Here is a 19,904-nt window from a genome sequence, read left to right on the forward strand (position 1 = left end):
GGAGGATCATGAATTCAAAGCTCAGTGAGACCCTGTCTCTAAATAAAATACAAAATAGGACAGGGGATGTGGCTTAGTGTTCCAATGACTCTGAGTTCAATCCCCAATCCCTATCCCCCCTCACCCCTCACCCCCCAGAAACCCCAAATGTTAAAAAACTCAAACTGAAACCTTATCCATACCCAGTAGTATTTCTGCAAGTAAAATTGATGGAAAATGAATAGCTTAGAACTAGAAAGAACATATTTAGACAAGGTAAGATTCAGTCAGATGAATGCAGGATGAATATCCTGGTATACATGAATATAAAGTATTTAGTTATTATTTAACAATTGTTATCCTTTTTGAACAACACCAGAACATAGAAGTCAAACACCTTGTTACAGTGGTGAAAAAAGGATCCCTTCAAATATTGAATTTCAAATTCAATGGTATATTTTGATGATTTTTAGGAATATTCACTATTTGAACAAAACATTTCACATTTGTAAGGATGAATATGTAGTTTTACATATTCATATGTAATAAGGCAATAAATGCCTACAAATAGAGGATAAAAATAATAAGAATACTTATAAATATGCAGAGATGGAATGTGGGGGGAAGAATATCGTCTCTTATGGAAACAGTTAATGAAGTTTCCAACCTCAGCATTGCTCACAAAATCATGGGGAGCAATATATATATATATATATATATATATATATATATATATGGAATAGAAATATATATTTCCAAACATTCTGGAAAGCAACTTTTTGCAGACAATGTACAGTGCTTTTTGGAACCATCTACATGAGCAGTTACCTTGAACTCCTCCTGACTTGTGCCCATGAACTTCTAAAAAAGTTAAGGAGATCTTGCTATCACTGCTACAACCATGCCAGAATGGTCTAAGAGAAGATGTTGAAGAAGCTCTGGATATGGATCTTCTCAAACAGGAAACAGCATGGAACCCTCAATGTTAATCATCTCCCCAACTCCATTCTCAATTTGATGATCCTGCTACATGCACCACTTTGAAATGAAGCAGTGCAGAAACTAAAGAGCATAACAGATACAGTACAATTGTTTAGGAGCATATTCCATGTTCTGGGCCTCATGAAGATGGACATGGTAAACTATAGTATACAGAACATTTGACCCGACCTCCAGTAACATTCAGTCCAGTATGAATGAGCTAAATTTCAGGAATTCCTTGACAAACAGCCTATTCCTCTCAATTATACCACAAAATGGCTAACCAAAGCATCCATAGACCTCATTACACCATTTACAAGTAATAACTTTCCCAGCTTCTCCTCCAGCATAGAATATTCATCTCCCGATAAGGAACCAAACAACCCAGACACACCTAGTCTCACAGTGGTGCTATACCAGGGCACTTAAACCTCCTTCTCTGGAATCATGGAAATGATTAATTCCCTGTGACTCTGCTGATGGACAGAATGCAGCTCCAGGAGATGAAGTCCAAGTTGTACAACTTTATTATCCTGTCCTCAATCTCGTTGGTGGCAAGAAGTTTCTCTGGTAGTGTTTTATTCAGCTCACATGAATGTGTGGATAAACTGAAATACATAACTAAAGCCCTGGCTGAATAATTTAACTCCAGGTACATCTTTTAGTCACTTGCCCAGCACCACTATGGATTTCTGGATTGCCCTGATGCATGAGAAACCCTCAGAATCCACTAAGCACCAGATGGTCTTGTAAATGTAACCCTCCATGGAGGGGCTTCCTGATTTCTGCTGAGGACTCTAGATTGGCCCTTTGCAGGAGGTATCTCTTACTGCCACAGCTAATGCCCATTATCAGCATGAAGCAGCCAAAGTGGTCATCATCCATTTTCCCAAAACAGCAGTTGGAGTTACTTGGTGAGAGGAGGGAAAATTAGAAAGGACCATGCATAGGCAGCAAGGAAAAGTGTCTCAGAGAAGAAAAGGAGGAAGAGAGGATTGGGAAAGCAAGTTTTTGCAGTCTCTGTCTGCAGCTATTCCTAGCCACAAAAGGCAGTTCTTTAATAGCCCCTAGATATAACCAACAGCAAAAGTTAATTCTTCTTGTGCCAATACACCCTTACTCCAACCATTGTGCTGATAAAGGCTGAGAAATAACTTTTCTCCAGATTTGCTGAGGTAATAGGCTAGGAACCTTAAGAGGACAAATGAAAACCCTTGGTCCTTTTTAAGCTAGAGAGGTGGAATTCATACATAAAGTAATGGCACCCAACAACATTCACAATTCAAAAAGGAAAGATAATGAAATAATAATGCTGATCAGACAAGTAAAATTAGTCAGAAGCTAATTGTAGTGCACATGGTGTTTTTTTAAACACAAAATAACTTGAATATTAGCAAGAATTTGCTCTCAGATATAAAGTTTCAATTCAAAGATTCACATATTCTTGAAAATTGAAAATTTTACATGAAACCTCAGCCAAGGTTACAAATGTTCTAATTTATGAAACAAGCAAATACAAAAACTTCTGAAGGGACATAGCCCCAATATATGACATATGGGCTTCACCTGAGAATATCTGAGAATTAATGAGTACTCCATATGAAGTTATTAAAATGAAAAAAACTCACATCATAAACAAGTGTGAAAACAGGTGTTTTTTTAAAAGCACAATTTGTAAGAAAAAAAGTGTTCATAAAATATAACTTGGAAAAGGCTGTTAAATAGAGATCTATATTATAGTCATAAATATAGACACAAATTTCAAATAATAGAAGGAGCAAGACACTATCCAAAATGAAAAATATTTGAGAAAGAATCTTGGAATTTATATAAAATTTATAACTATTAACGTTAAAAATTCAATGTAAGAGTTATGCATCTCATCAGACAGTTTAAAAGCTTTGCCTGGTTGCTTGGTATAAATTATTTCTAAAATTGGCCTGTGTATATAAATGTGTTTTTGCTAAATATTTATAATTTTTTTACCTCACATATTACAGAATGCAAGAGTTTTGTTTTTTTTTTTCAGCAAGAATTATTTTCCTCCTTGGTATTAAACTTTGGTATTAATCTTTCTTGTATATCTCCTCAACTAATTAATCTCAAGTATTTTTATCATATATTATGTGACATTTTAGTGACAGGAAAAATATAGATGATAAAATTGCATAATATAAATCACATTTATATGCTTTTACAAGCACACTATTTAATCAAGTGGCCTGTAATTTTGCCTACATCATTCTGCCAATCATTCATTTGGTAGTTCATAAACCATCTACCATTGATTTAAATTATCCCACAATATGACTACTGATCTGTTTCTCCTCAAAAGTCCTTTTCAAAATTTATCTTTTCTTAAACATTTCATTCCTTAAATTCTTCTTTTTTTCCTATAATATTATTACTCATTCTCACTCTTCTAACACCCCTTTCCCATTTCTATCTACATTCTTCTGCAGAAAAAAAATAGATGATACCATTTTTTCAAATTATATTACATGAAATTTGACCATAACCTAAAATTTAAAAAGTTAAAACAGGGGAAAGAAACCTCACTCTTGGACCTCCAAACTGGCTAGACTCATACATTCTGAATTTTCAATAAAGATATGTTTAATAATCCATATATTTATTAAAGTTTGTTCTTAAAATTCTTATTCAGATGTTAATTTAAAGCTTCTTTCTGTTTTCTAAAATTTTGTACTCTTTCCTCTTTAGCCAGTTGATTGAAAGTAGTTTAAACAATATGGATATACATTGATTAGCATAAGCAGAAGTCACATGAATACAGAAGTTTAAGGTGGATGAGATTTAATTCACTTGATATCATAAAATGTTTCTGATGCTTTTAGTCTTCTGATCTGTCCTGGCAATCATAGCTGTTTTTGTCCTCTGAGTGAACTTTTTCACTGCCAGATGTTGGTTAACAACAATAAATAGGATGATGCATACTCCAGCATTTATGATACAGCATGTATGCATGTGGTTGTAGGTATAAAGAATTAGGTCTTTTGACCATACCTTGAATAAAACTGAAATTTTTTATACAACTAGACCAGCAGAATTAAGTTCTTTGTTATTTCTGAATTGCTTTTCCCACTTACTTTAATTGAATTCCAGTCATAAATTCAAATTTCAAAACTTCCATCATTAGAATTATATCATAACTCCATAGAGTTATGCTAACATCTATTAAAAAGACTTCCTAATATATTTTTAAATTTGCCTCTCATGCATAATATCCATTTTTTTCAAGCTAAATTCAAATACTTCAGTTAGGAAATCCACTTTTCCCTTACATTAAGTTCCCCAGGAAATAAACTTTGAGACAAAGTATGGGAAGTTTATTAGGAATTGTTTTGGAGATCCATCCATGGAAGGGTACAGGAGAAAAAACTGGACTGTGCAGAGAAAAAAGTGTGATGCAATATTGTTTCTTTGAAGGCCAAAGTCAACCATCAGGAGAGCTCTGATGCTGGTATAGTCAATAAAACTGTCCTCATTGGAATAAAAGACTGTCCTCATTGGTGAATCTTCATACTCTTGTGGTAGCCAGCCCAAGTATGTTCCCCTGGAAATAGGACATAATCTCAAGCAATTATTCTTTTAATTTTTATTTATTCTTTTTAGTTACACATGACAGTGGAATCTATTCTGATATATTTGTACAAGCATGGAATATATCTTATTCCAATTAGGATCCTACTCTTGTGTATTTGATGGTGAGATTCATGGTAGAATATTCCTATATGTACATGGGAAAGTTATGTCAGATTGTACTGCCTTTCCCATTCCTATCCCCCTCCTTTTTTTTCATTCCCCTCTGTCTAATGTATTGTACTTCTATTCTTCCCCTCCCCACCCTTATTTTGAGTTAGCATCCACATGTCAGAGAAAACATTCAAACTTTAGTTTTTTGAGTTGTCTTATTTCACATTGTATGAGAGTCTCTAGACCCATCCATTTACCATAAAGTCATTCTTTATGGTAATATATATATATATATATATATAAAACCATATATATATATAAAATAAAGTCATTCTTCTTTATTTCTGGGTAATAGTCCATTGTGTATATACAGCACAATTTACTTATCTATTCTTCTGTTTATGGGCACATAGTTTGGTTTCATAACTTAGCTATTGTGAATTGTGGTTCTATAAGCATTGATGTGGTTGCATCACTCTAGTATGATTATTTTAACTCCCCTGGATGTATATCAAGAAGTGGGATAACTGGTTAAATGGTGGTTACATTCCTAGTTTTTTGAGGAATGTTCATACTTCTTTCTAGAGTGGTTGCACTAATCTGCATTCCTACCAACACCTTTTGGATATAAATTTTTCCCACATCCTAACCAACATTTATTGTTATTTTATTATTGATACTTGCTATTCTGGTTGGAATGAGGTGAAGTTTCAGTGTAGTTTTAATTTTCATTTCTGTAATTGCTGGAAATGTTGAACATTTTTTCATATATTTATTCATTGTTTTTATTTATATATGACAGTGGAATGCATTGCAATTCATATTACACATACAGAGCACAAATTTTTCATATCTCTGGTTGAATACAAAGTATATTCACACAAATTCGTGTCTTCATACATGTACTTTGGATAATGATATCCATCATATTCCACCATCATTTCTAACCCCATGCCCCCCTCCCTTCCTTTCCCACCCCTCTACCCTATCTGGAGTTTGTCTATTCCTCCTATTCTCCCTCTCCCTACCCCATTATGCATCAGCCTCCTCATATTAGAGAAAACTTTCAGCATTTGTTTTTTGGGATTGGGTATCTTCACTTAGCATAATCTTCTTTAACTTCATCCATTTACCTGCAAATACCATGATTTCATTCTCTTTTATGGCTGAATAATATTCCATTGTGTATATATACCACATTTTCTTTATCCATTCATCTATTGAAGGGACTCTAGTTTGGTTCCACAGTTTAGCTATTGTGAATTGTTCTGGTATAAACATTGATGTGGTTCTGTCCCTGTAGTATGCTGTTTTTTTTTTAAGTCCTTTGGATATAGACTAAGGAGAGAAATAGCAGGGTCAAATGGTGGTTCCATTCCCAATTTTCTAAGGAATCTGTATACTGATTTCCATATTGGCTACACCAATTTGTAGTGCTACCAGCAGTGTAAAATTGTACCTTTTCCCCAACATCCTTGCCAACACTTATTGTCATTTGTATTCATAATATTGACAGTTCACATTTCTTCTTTTGTGAGTGTCTGTTTAATTTCTTTACTCATCTATTGATAGGTTACTTGTGGGTTTTTCTGTTGTTGTTACTGCTGTTGTTTTTAAATATTTTGAGTTCTTTATATATGTTGGAAATTAATGATTTATCTGAGGTGAGGTTGGCAAAGATTTTCTCACATTCTGTAGGCTCTCTCTTCACACTCTTGATAGTTTTCTTTGCTGTGAAGTAGATATTTAGTTTGATATCATACCATTAAAAATACTTGAGAATCAATCTAATAAAATAGATGAAAAATATCTATGTTAAAAATTACAGAACACTAAAGAAATTGAGAAAAACATTAGAAGATTGAAAGACCTCCTATGTTCCTGGATAGGCAGAATTTATATTGTCAAAATTGCTATACTACCAAAAACACTATACAGATTTAATGCAATTCATGTTTAAATTCCAATGATATTCTTCAGAGAAACAGAAAAAAAAAAACAGTAATGAAATTTATTTGGAAATATAAAAGTCCCAGAGTAGCCAAAACAATCTTTAATGAGAAAAGCAAAGCTGAAGACATCACCATAACATACTTTAAATTATACTACAGAGTTATAGTAACAAAAACAGTATGGTATTGGCACCAACAGGCATGAAGAATAATGGAATAGAATAGAAGACAGACAAGCCCGCATAAATACAGTTATCTCATACTAGACAAAATGCCAAAGACATGCATTGTAGAAAAGATAGCCTCTTCAACAAATGGTGCTGGGGAACCTGGAAATTCATATGTAGCAGAATAAAACTTAACCCACCGATCTCTCACACCGTGCAAAACTCAACTCAAAGTGGATCAAATACCTAGGTATTAAACCAGAGATCCTATACATACTCAAAGAATATTGGCCCAGCACTTCACGTCCGCTTAGGAACTGACTTCCTTAACAAGACTCCTAAAGTGCAAGAAGTAAAACCAAAAACCTCAAGCAATTCTTCTGGAGACCTGAAAGCAAAGGACTAACTGCCCATAGCATTCCATTCAAGTGAGTGCAATAATCCTTTATTCCTAAAGGAAGAATTACACAGTTAAAATTGCCTTTTCCAGTTCTCTTTATGTGCATCACTCTATCTGGTCTGCCTACTAGATACATTTTCCTTTTCACCAATAAACTTTCCAAGTAAAGAACAAAATGAAAGCATTAAAATTATTAGTAATTTGTCGACAGTTTTACTTATATTTTAAGCCAACATTTACTATTTTCTGTATGTTATAAATATATAAGACAATGTATTTTTTCTCAAAAATTTTCAATACTAATAGATTTGCTGAGAAAATTTCCCTACTCTTTTATACAACTGCACCACTTCCATACTTGCTAACAGAGGCACAAAGATTTTTATGTGGCTTTTTAACAGAATAATATCTTATGGTCCAAAATCCCAGTAGTCCCACAGTCCTTAAACAGTATTTGGAAACATGTATAATTCTATATGTTTATTTGTGTGTGTGAGTAAATAATAGAAACATGAGTGCAACAGTTCTATGTATATTATATAAAATGTACTGCCATGTTATTTGAAGTGTACCACCACATGATTTAAGCTAATAGCTTAGTTCCTTTGCAGAAAACCTCAGATCCAAGTATCTAATGATGCATATAAAACAAAACAAAACAAAAACAAAAAATTTGACCACCACAACAATTGAATAATTAGTCTGAGAAGTACAATTGTGTTCTACTCTTTGACTTATTACTCCTGTTACCCTATCTATGACTCTTATTATTAAAGTTTCCTTTCTTTAGTATAGAGTAGTTGATAAATACTACATCCATGTGAGAAATATTATGAAATATGAAGTTCTGTTATAATAGCCACACACTTCAGTCCCACTCAACCCCAGTGAAGCAAACTGAGTTATCCCCTTCTTTAAGACTGGGTGTCAGAATATAAATAAAACTCACTATTGTATTTAAGATCCTAGCCAAGTATTATTTCAAAAGTTTTTTTTCCCCCATGCTATCTAGATATACATGTTACTACACTGTTTAAATTTATTTCCTTATTAAATTCTGTACTTTCAAATATTTTATTATATCTTAGTTGACAAAATTTACTTTCTTCGTGAATCTTTTTTAGACAAGTTAAAAAATTGAATTCAGAATCATAGTCCCCTTTTAGATGTAATAATACATTATCTATCATTTTTAATTCTACTGGGTTTTGGTCATTATTTGTTCCTTTCAAAGCAATAAAATAATTTATTAAAATAAGAATGCAAGCAAACAATTTTAGTAAGTTTATTTACATGTTAGTATCAAATATATATATATATATATATAATATTTTTGACAAATAAAATTTATTCGTTATTTCATATGTGTCTGCGATTAATAATTTTCAACCTTTATTCATTTATTTTTGGATTTGGTAGTGGGTATTGAACCCCTGGGGGCTTTACTATTGAGCCACATCCCCAGTCTTTTGTTATTTTTCTTTTATTTTTTAATTTTTATTTTAAGACAGTTTTTGTTAAGCTGTTGAGGCTGGGCTTGAGCTTGTGATCCTCCTGCCACAGCCTCTAAGCAGCTGCGATTATAGGCAGATGCTAATATGCTCAGTTAATTTTCATCCTTTATTAAATACATGCTTTAATATTTCATTATAACTTAATATTTATAACAATAATGAGTGCTTTCAGTTTTAAAGCATGATAACAAATATCACACTCATGTATATATCTAAGTTATGTTGTATGTGTTTAGATCAAAATGTGACTTTTATAGTGTAGTCCTATTGATATGCTTTATCAGTTCTTCCATAATTAATAAAATGTTGAAATTAGGGGCTTTGTAATTACAGTAATGACTTAATATATTGTCATTTGTGAGAAAAACATCATAAATGAGTAAATAGATCAAAGGATCAGTATTGTTCTTTTGAATGACATTTCCAAGATTCCTTTAGATAATATGCATTTTATAGATTTCTATCACACTGAATATTTATATAAAATCTAATACAGGATGGTAAAAGCAAGTGCAGTATTCAGAAAATCCCATATTGAAGTACCCACATTGTGTTGAGTATTCTTCTCTGTGTTGACCAGATTTCTATTTCACCCTGCTGAGTGGGACACAGCTGGATGAGAAATGTATTTATTCACCAAAGGGACATATAAATATGTAGTGAACTATAAATTATACATTCCACTATATTGGATTTTGAATCTTTGTTTTTGTATGTGTGTGCTGGCATAAGTGTGCTTTACAGGATTGTTAGTGCAAGGAACAGAAATATGACTAAATTAATGATAGATATGCATCTCAAAATCTCATAGTCTAAAAAGAAGTAAGATTATGGTTATAGTCCTCAGGAAGAGTATGAGCATGAAATGTTTTCAGATCCCCCACAGAAAAATAATTCTCTTCAACACTATGTCTGTTATCAAAATAAAACTTTATACTTTCATCATGACAAATATTGTAGAGAAATTAATATCTTTGACTCTTTGCCTATCAATAGTTGTCTTCTTTGGGGTTAAGATTTTTTGTTATCTAGGTACTTGCTGCTGAAGATCAGAAAAGGGAGCAAGTAGGAAGCCCTACTGCTTTGTTGAATTCCATACATTCCTAGGCAACTTTGGGTGGTTTGTTTTTCCCTTACTGATTTATCAACTTACTGATTTATGCACCCCAATAATTTTTAGTTCATTTACCTTTACTCAGACATTGGCTTAGTGTATTCCTCAACTATTTTAATAGGGTAAGAGTAAGAAAAGGAGAAACATCAGAGTCATGGAAACTGATAGAGACACAAGGAAAATAAAAATATATTTAGTGCATGATTTTTTTTTTAAATGGATAAATATGTCAAGAAAGCAAGCTGGTCTGAAGTATGTAAATAGCTGATGGTAGAACCGAATGCCATGATGTTTGTACACACAGAAAAAAAGAAGAAAAGAAAAAAAAATACAATTAGTAGCTATTTTCTGCCAGGTTCTATTAAAGGTCATAAACATTCCCCTCACTCATACTTAATATTCATAACTAGTCTGTGAAGAACTACCTTAAAGGTTTCTGAAATGCACAGTAATTGATTAACTTGTCCACATTCATGTACTTCTTAGATCGTTAAGCATTATTCAAACATACATATCTGTAATTTCAAATTTGTATATTTTTTAATGCTTGATGGTTATGGCATTTCATAAAAGAACATGAAACAATAGTAAATAAATGCAGGCAGAGGACTATGTATGAGATTCAGAAACTGGTAACAATGAGTCAAGACCCAGCACACTGGAAAACACTAATTAAAGAATGAAATACCACAGAGGAAGCAGCGCGGGCCCAACCGACATCCGCCTGATGCTTCCACTGCTACTGCACCTCAGTCCTGTTCATGTGGTCCACCTGACCTGGTCTGGCCCACCTGTGCTCTTCAGCCTCGATGCTAAAAATATTTGGGTGACAGCTGCCTGAAGGGTCTGCAGAAATTACAGAAGACAAAAAACACTAATGCATTTGAGAAAGCCGTAAAGTTTGGGGGGAGGGAGAGAAAGCAACTGCAACTCCTTTCCTGATCTGCAACTTGACTGGATGCTAAGATGTCTGTGGACATAAATAGCCAGGGGTCTGACAGCAATGAAGAGGACTATGACCCAAATTGTGAGGAGGAGGAGGAGGAAGAGGAGGAGGACTCTGGGGACATAAAGGATTATTATGTGGGAGTAGCAAGTAGTGTGGAGCAGCAGGGGGCTGATGCCTTTGATCCTTAGGAGTACCAGTTCACTTGCTTGACATAAAAGGAGTCTGAGGGTGCCCTCAACGAGCACATGACCAGTTTATCTTTTGTCCTAAAGGTATCTCATTCGGTTGCCAAATTCATCTTAGTTAATTTCCACTGGCAAGTCTCAGAGATATTGGTCAGATATAAGTCCAATTCTTCTCAACTGCTTGTTGAGGCATGAGTTCAGCCCAATCCATCAAAACATGTCCCCACCACCCATCCCCCTCATCACTGTGCAGTGTGTATGCAATTTGTGTGGAAGGAAAACCTGCTGTCTCTGGCCTGCCAGCACCAGTTTTGCTGCAGCTGCTGGGAGCAGCACTGCCCTGTACTTGTCAAGGATGGTGTGGGTGTGGGAGTCTCTTGTATGGCTCAGGACTGCCCACTCTGTACACTAGAAGACTTTGTGGTTCCATTTTTTCCCAATGAAGAAGTGAAAGACAAATATAGGCCCTACCTCTTCAGCAATTACATGGAGAGTCATTACCAGCTACAGCTGTGCCCTGGTGCAGACTGCCCCATGGTTATTCGGATACAGGAGCTTAGAGCTCGCCAAGTGCAGTGTAATCGGTGCAATGAGGTCTTTTGTTTCAAGTGTCATCAGATGTATCATGCCTCCACAGACTGCACCACAATCCGGAAATGGCTCACAAAGTTTGCAGATGACTCTGAAATGGCCAAGTACATTAGTGTTCACATTAAAGATTGTCCCAATTGCAACATCTGCATTGAGAAGAATGAGGCTGCAATCATATGCAATGCTCCAAATGTAAACACGACTTCTGGGGGATTTGTCTAGGAGATTGGAAAATTCGTGGCAGTGAGTACTATGAGTACAGTCAGTAAAAGAGAACAAACCAGAGAATCCTGACACTGTCAACCAGAGTCAGCAAGCCCAGGCCAGGGAGGCCCTCAAGAAGTACTTATTCTATTTTGAGAGGTGGAAAAAAAAGACAACAAAAGCTTACAGTTGGAGGCACAAACATTCCAGCGGATTCATGAGAAGATTCAGGAGAGGGTGATGAACAATCTGGGAACTTGGATTGACTGGCAGTATCTACAGAATGCTGCCAAGCTCTTGGTCTAGTGTTGATATACCCTGCAGTATACCTAACCATATGCATACTACATGGAGTCTGGCCCCAGGAAGAAGCTGTTTGAATACCAGCAGGCCCCGCTAGAGGCTGAGATTGAAAACCTTCATGGAAAGTGGAGCATGTGGACAGCTATGACAGAGGAGACTTGGAGAACCAGATGCACATAGCAAAACAGCGGAGAAGAACCCTGCTGAAGGATTTCCATGACACCTAAGTTGGGACATGGACACGCCGGGATGAGTTGTAGCTGTAAGGACTCCCAGCTGCCTTACTGCATGCTGTAGGCTCTGGCTTTCACGATTCCAGGCAACAGCGAAGGTCCCACTTCTGAGTGACACTGGCAACACACTTTTTAGTTAACTTGTTTTCTTCTCATCTTTTTTGCTTTTTGTTTCTACCAGAGTAGAGTTCATATTAAATTGGCTTCTTTTCAGAACTTAAAAGTTCACCCAGATGGTTGTTGAGAGTGAGAGAATGTTTTGTTTGTTTGTTTTGTTTTATTTAGTGTTTTTGAATGGCTATTAATAGTATTAGATCATTACAACTTATGTAATTTTCAAAGATTGTACAATATTTTTTTTTAAAAAGGGCAAACCATAGGATAACACGGAGCCCTTTTAAAAAACAAATTGGATTGCAGGATTTGGCAATCCATTCCATCTTTTATCTCTGGGAAGTTTTCTAGAATTATGGAAGATTGGCAGCCATTATGAAGTCAAACAACAATAAGTGTTGGCGAGGATGTGGGGAAAAGGGTACAATTGTACATTGCTGGTGGGACTGCAAATTGGTAAGGCCAATCTGGAAAGCAGTATGGAGATACCTGGGAAAGCTGGGAATGGATCCACCATTTGACCCAGCTATCGCCCTCCTCAGACTATTCCCTGAGGATCTTAAAAGAGCGTACTATAGGGATACTACCACATCAATGATCATAGCGGCACAATTCACAATAGCTAGACTGTGGAACCAACCTAGATGCCCTTCAATAGATGAATGGATAAAAAAAATGTGGCATCTATACACAATGGAGTACTACGCAGCAATAAAAAATGACAAAATCATAGAATTTGCAGGGAAATGGATGGCATTATGCTAAGCGAAGCTAGCCAATCCTTAAAAAACAAATGCCAAATGTCTTCTTTGATATAAAGAGAGCAACTAAGAACAGAACAGGGAGGAAGAGCATGAGGAAAAAATTAACATTAAACAAAGACGAGTGGGGGGAGAGAAAGGGAGAGAGAAGGGAAAGCATATGGAAATGGTAGGAGACCCTCAATGTTACACAAAATTACATAGAAGAGGATGTGAGGGGAAAGGGGGGGGAACAGGGGAGAGAATTGAACAACAGCAGATGAGGTAGAGAGGGATGATGGGAGGGGAGGGGAGGGGGGATAGTAGGGGACAGGAAAGGTAGCAGAATACAACAGTCACTAATATGCCATTATGTAAAAATGTGAGTGTGTAACCGATGTGATTCTGCAATTTGTATTTGGGGTAAAAATGGGAGTTCATAACCCAATTGAGTCAAATGTATGAAAGATGATATATCATGAGCTTTGTAATGTTTTGAACAACCAATAAAAAAAAATTTAAAAAAAATTAAAAAAAACAAATTGGCACTGGAGTGTTTAAAAAAATAAAATCCTAGGTAAAAAAATAATTCAATATTTTATTCACTGAATTCCCCCATAAGTTTCTGAGGTTCTTTCTAAAGATAATTTGTTAATCTTCAAAAGTAACACTGCGATATTGAGGTTATAATGTAGTTTTAGGAACTTCCTTGGAAACTACTAGTGACATTTCACTTGCTATCCATTCTTCCCTGAAAGGAACTATCTTATCTTAAAGCATGTATACACATACATTTTTATACACATATTATTTTCAAAAGAGGCATTTTTAAAAAAAACCGCCTTTTTAAGCATTCCTGGGTTAGAGAACCAGCATCACAAATGTTCGCTCAATTCTTGTCTCATTGTTCTCTTTTCACTCCCTCTTTAGGTAAATTGCACATTTAGCAGTAAACAGAGGAGAAAATATGATACTGATGTGAAAGTGGTTCCTAATGACATGATTTGTTCACAGTCTCACTATTTTGTGAATAATAATGAAAGCTAATTTAAACTTAATGCACAGGCAACTTCTTTAAATATCCACACCAATAGCTTTACAAAGTCAATGGTCTCAAGGCTGAGGTAAGGATCTCTAGGACAATTTAGAAAGAGTTCTGCTCACTGAGCAAACATTAAGGAAAACAAAGTCTTTGGAAAGAGTTACAGTATCACAAATGAAAGTTTTTAGTTTAATTTGTAATACATAGAAATGCTTCAAATTTCTATATGTTTTCCAGTATCTAGATGCATGATGTATTTATCCCATTACCACATACTTAATATAAACTAAATAATATGTATTTTTTTACTATCATAAAAATTGGTATTTATGGGGGCTGGGGATGTGGCTCAAGTGGTAGCGCACTTGCCTGGCATGCAATTAAAGATACATTTTATATTTGGTGGTTTTTATCATTGACTCTCTGAACACATAAAATACTGTAGCTTTTGATATTTTTATAAATATCAATATATGTGTGTGTACATATGTATGTATATATATATATATATATATATATTTTTTTTTTGCATTATCTTTCCCATTCTACTATTGACCTGAAGGGAATATGGACTGATGCTTTATACTGAAGACCATTCTAATGAATAAAAATTCTCACATTATAGCAGTTATTTCTGGAAATGGAATGGCAGTCATTATTGCTTTGACTTCCCATAGGTCCCAGCAAGAACACAGAAATATAAAAATATGTTAGAAATACAGAATCATAAATAATTATCATCAAAATAATGGGACCAAGTGATGCACTGGCTGATTTGAACTTAAAAAAATGTTTTTGTTTTTCTTTTCCAATACATTATCATATCGTGCCCATTCCTAGTTCAGCCTCCCTCATGACTTGAACATTCTCCACACCATCCACCAGCATCATGGTGTCACAGTTTTTTTTCAAGATTTAATTGAATGCTTAATAGTTATCAAATATTTTAGGAGTGGTTGTGGATAATAATTACAAATAATGTAAACATGTATCCTCATCTAAGTTATATATATAGAAATAGAGATAAATGATAAAAAATTCTTAGCATAACAATAACTTAGTATTAAGTATTTTGGTAGGAAATTACAAAGTGTTGCAAGAGAAAATAATAGTTCTGCAATTTAAAATTTTTTTAGAAGTGATGTTTAAATTTTCCTCAAGTGTTGGAAAAGGAAAGAATACTGAGTCACAGGGAACAGCAAATGTAAACATCCTGAGGTTAAAAAATACTTGAAACTATGCCAATGTGGTTTGAGCATAATCAGCAAAGCTAAGAATGACTTGGGATGCGGTTTAGAAAGTAAGCTCACTAAATCATTATAATGAAGAACACAGAGAGCCAAGGAAAGGAACACAGGTTTAACTCTAAGGGCCATGAAGAGTAGCATATGACCTATGAATCACATAATCAAATTCATATTTAAAAGTATTGAAATTATTGCTCAGTGACAAAGTTTGATCTTATGGCTCATAGAGCAACAGCGGTAGTATTGACCCAGAGTTTGTGAGAAAGGCAGCGTCTTTACCACCATTACAGTCCTACAGAACCAAATGTTGTGTGAATTCTTTGAACATTAAAGTGTGAGAAGCACTGTTTAAAAAAAAAATTCTTCTTAGAATTCACTGATCTTATGCCACTCAGACTAATCACTTTTTAATCTGCTCTACAAATATTAATCTGTGGTTTCCCTCACTATACTCATGGTTTGTCACAACTGTTTTCATCAGCTTTTGCAATTTATTGACCAAAACATCCAACAAGAACAAATTAGAGGAGGTGTTATGGTTTGGATCTGAGATGTCCCCCAAAAGTTCATGTCTGAGACAATGGGAGAAGTTCTAGAGAAGGAATGACTGGATTTTGAGAGTCTTAACCCAATCAGTGAGTTAAATCCCCTGATGGGATAAGCTAAGTGGTAGGTAGGTAGGGTGTGACTAAAGGAGGTGGGCATTGGGGGCATGGCTTTAGGGTATACACTTTGTGTCTGGCAAATGGAGTCTCTGCTTTCCTGATCATCATGTGAACTGCTTCTCTTTTCAACACCCTTCCACCGTGATGTTCTTCATCACCTCTAGTCCTGGGGAATGGAGCCAGCTATCTCTGTACTGAGACTTTGGAAACCATGAGCCCTCAAATAAAATTTTCCTCTCCTATAATTGGTCTAATCAACTCTTTTAGTCAGAGCAACAAAAAAAGCTGACTAAAACAGGACATAAAATTTATTTGGGTCTCACTGTTTCAGAGGTCTCAGTACATAAACAGCCAACTCCATTACTCTGGATCAAGGCAAGGTGGTACTTCATGTCAGAAAGGCCAGGGGAAGAAAGCTGCTTAGTTCAACAAGGGCCAGGAAGCAGAGAAAGACAGGGAGTGGGATGATGCATCCTTCTATATGCATCACCTCTTCCAACCACACCCCTTCTGCCTACAATTACAACTCAAACTGGGATGGGTTAATTAGGTTTCAGCTCTCACAGTCAAAGCATTTTACCTCTGAATATTCTAGCATTTACAGGAGATTTCCAGGGACAACTCATATCCAACTCATAGCGGTGTTATGTCATGTATCTCAAGTCATTTTCTTTCTTGTCTTTATCCTAATCTCCTGGAGTATGTTTTCAAATAATTGCCTCAGGGCTGGGGATATAGCTCAGTTGGTAGAGTGCTTGCCTTGAATGCACAAAAGCTTTGGGTTTGATCCCCAGCACCACAAAAGAAAATAAAAAAATCAAAGAATTGTCTCAGAAGGAGTTCAGTGTATAAATCTTCAGAATTTTTGCACAATCAAATTATAGCGTAACTTTAGAAGTCAAGATTTAAAGATGAGTTTTAATCAGACTATAATGACATATGCCTCTTGTTCTAGAATTTTTTTTCTTGAGTAGCATAATGGAAATATGAACCTTATCCATTGTAAAACATTTTTAATTTTTTAAAAATTGCCTGCCTTTGCTCTGGAATCACTTAAAAATGTTTCTTTATATTTTGTCATTACCTGATGCCTTTAGAATTAAGATCTATTTTTCTCAGTATCAATTTGACATTTTCTTTTCAATTTTATTTGTTTGTTTGTCTTCCCAGAAGGCTTATTTGTTGAATGTTGGACATATATATTTTTAGTTTCTTCATTAATTACTTTATTGTTTTTGTCTTTCTGTGAGGAACAAAGCAGACTCTTTTGCCCAGGAGGTGGTCTGATGCCAACAGATAGGCTTCCATCTTAGAAGCTGCTCTCTCTCTCTCACAATTAGGCCTCATTATTCTCCCATGGGCATAATCTTGCATACACCAATATAAGATAAGATCAATCTGAGACCATGATAAGGTGACACTTAAACAAGTTCAGCATACAATCTATGCTTTATGAAATATTCTATTCTATCTCCTATCAAGAGTAATTGTTGCTTCCTTACAAAATATAGTATTAGTCTTGCTCATATTTTCCTTCTTTATGGAAAAATTTATTGAAATAATCATAGAACTTCAACTTCTTCCAAAAGCACCCAACTCAAAGTGAACCCCAGCTTTCATACACTCTTTCCAAAATTAACCAGGAAAAGACCAAATCCAATAACATCTTTCTGATGTCCTCTTACTGAGATCTCCCATCCTGTTTTTTAACTGTAATAAGTATCCACCTCATTCACTTGCAGGTGGTTCTTAGAAGTCTTCAGCTGAATGGTATTCACAGAAATAGTCTCTTAAAATGCATAGTAGAGCCAAGAGTTATGGCAGAATACCTATAATCCCATTGTCTCAGGTTTGGAGGGTGGGGGCTTAGGTAATAGGATTGCAAGTTCATAGTCAGTATCAGGAATTTAGAGAGGCCTTAAGCAACTTAGTGAGACCCTGTCTCTAAGTAAATAATAAAAACAAAAAAGGGCTGGTGGGTGATGCTCAGTGGTTACATGCTCCTGGGTTTAATCCCTACTACCAACAAAATAAAAGAAAATGGAGTGTAAACATTTTAGTTTCACTTCATACATTATAAATTCAAACTAAAAGATGTCCATTAAATTAGAATTTTTAGATTTTATTATAAATTATTTTTACTACACACCTCTTCAATGATAATGAGAATTCATTGTCAACCCAGAAATATATACCTTTTAAGTTTTGCCTCATGCTGCAGATATTGACAGATCACATATGGATTCCCATAAAAACACAAGTATTATTTCTCTTTTCCACAGTGTTCTTACTTCAAGGTTGTTGAATGTGGGTACTACTCAAAGATTGTCAGGAGGCAAATGACTCATTTTGAGGGATTTCCTCTATTGGTAGCAATGACTATTCAGCACTAAAAAAGACTTGAAAAAGGGGTCCTGAGAGATTCTGTAAGGTCACAACACCTGTATAGAACTTCTTCCTTTTAAAATAGGGACTGCAACTGATGACAGATAGGGAGGAGGTACATATATATCAAGTTGTAGAAAAACTTGAGCTCAGAAGATGCTTTACGTGCCATTGATTTCAACTAATTTATTGCATAGGTGGAAAAACGTGTCAGTGTGTGTTTATATTTGTGATGCATATATGTTTATATACATGTTTATATATATTTATATGTATACACACATAAATATCCAGTATTAAAAATAATTTTTGTAAATTACTCAGAAAATACATTAATGGAAAATATCTCTGCTTATGGCCCTTTTAAGTTTCCAAATTTTATTCCTGTTATTGGAAATACTGTGAAGCATTTTTAATTAGAATTTCAGAATATAATTTTATAAATTATAATACTTCTCTAATTAACAATATTAATTTGCCTTGTTTTTATTATTCACATGTGACTCTAAGTTTCCTGTATTGATTAAATTTATTCTCCTTCAGATTTATTGCATAGAATAGTATTCAACTCTTAAAGGAGCAAGACAAATCTCTGGCTTAGTGATATATTATCTACTGCTGACTTTCTAATTGAATGTTTCAGTGGATGATCCTTTCTATTTAGGAGGATTTAATTTCATCCCTTCAATGATTAATTAGCAAGACTGTTGACATAAATCTCTAAGGAAGCAATATTTCTGTAAATCAAATTGTTTATATAAATGTACATTGTGGTAAAAGAATATTCTAACTATATTTGGGAAATTAAAAATGGAGGAGAATTAGAAATCAATAATGTCTTATGCATTCATTAATGTTAATGAGAAATATTTTAACATCTATTAAATATGCTTTTATCTTTTTGTGATCAGAGCTCTAAAACTTCACATTTTATAGTACTGATTTTAAATTAATAAATTGCTATATTAGTTTCTTAGCCTGAGAAAGGATGATCATTTGACCCAATTTAAAAATTATGCTTATAAAGAAATAATCAGTTTTCTCATTTTAGACAATAGTCATATATATGTAATTGTTGTGGTTTAAGTGCCCCTTCCAAAACTCATGTTGAAATATGATGGTCACTGTAACTATATTATGGAATTTAACATTGTTGGGTATTATGTAATCCCAGCAGCTTGGGAGCTGGTGCAGGAGGACCGTAAGTTTAAGACTACTCTCAGCAACTTAGCAAGTTCTTAACTCAAAATAAAATATAATAATAATAATTGGGGATGGGGTTATGGCTCAGTGGTAGAGCGCCTGCTTAGCATGCTTGAGGCACTGAGTTCGATTCTCAATACCACATACAAATAAATATAATAAAGGTACAGTGGAGGTAGCTCAGTAGTGAAATGCTTATTATACTCAATACCAAAAAGAAAA

General features: G+C 34.6%; 2 pseudogenes; both read left to right on the top strand.

Annotated features, from left to right (window-relative positions):
• Positions 1-622: 622 nt before the first annotated feature.
• LOC124108126 (T-complex protein 11 homolog) lies at positions 623-1,625 on the top strand (annotated as a pseudogene).
• Positions 1,626-10,770: 9,145 nt separating this feature from the next.
• LOC124108110 (E3 ubiquitin-protein ligase ARIH2-like) lies at positions 10,771-12,280 on the top strand (annotated as a pseudogene).
• The last annotated feature ends 7,624 nt before the right edge of the window (positions 12,281-19,904 follow it).

This window comes from Marmota monax, unplaced genomic scaffold, assembly GCF_021218885.2.
Source record: "Marmota monax isolate L192 unplaced genomic scaffold, Marmota_monax_Labrador192_F-V1.1 WCK01_AAM20220418_F8-fsc00049, whole genome shotgun sequence".
Lineage (NCBI taxonomy): Eukaryota > Metazoa > Chordata > Mammalia > Rodentia > Sciuridae > Marmota > Marmota monax.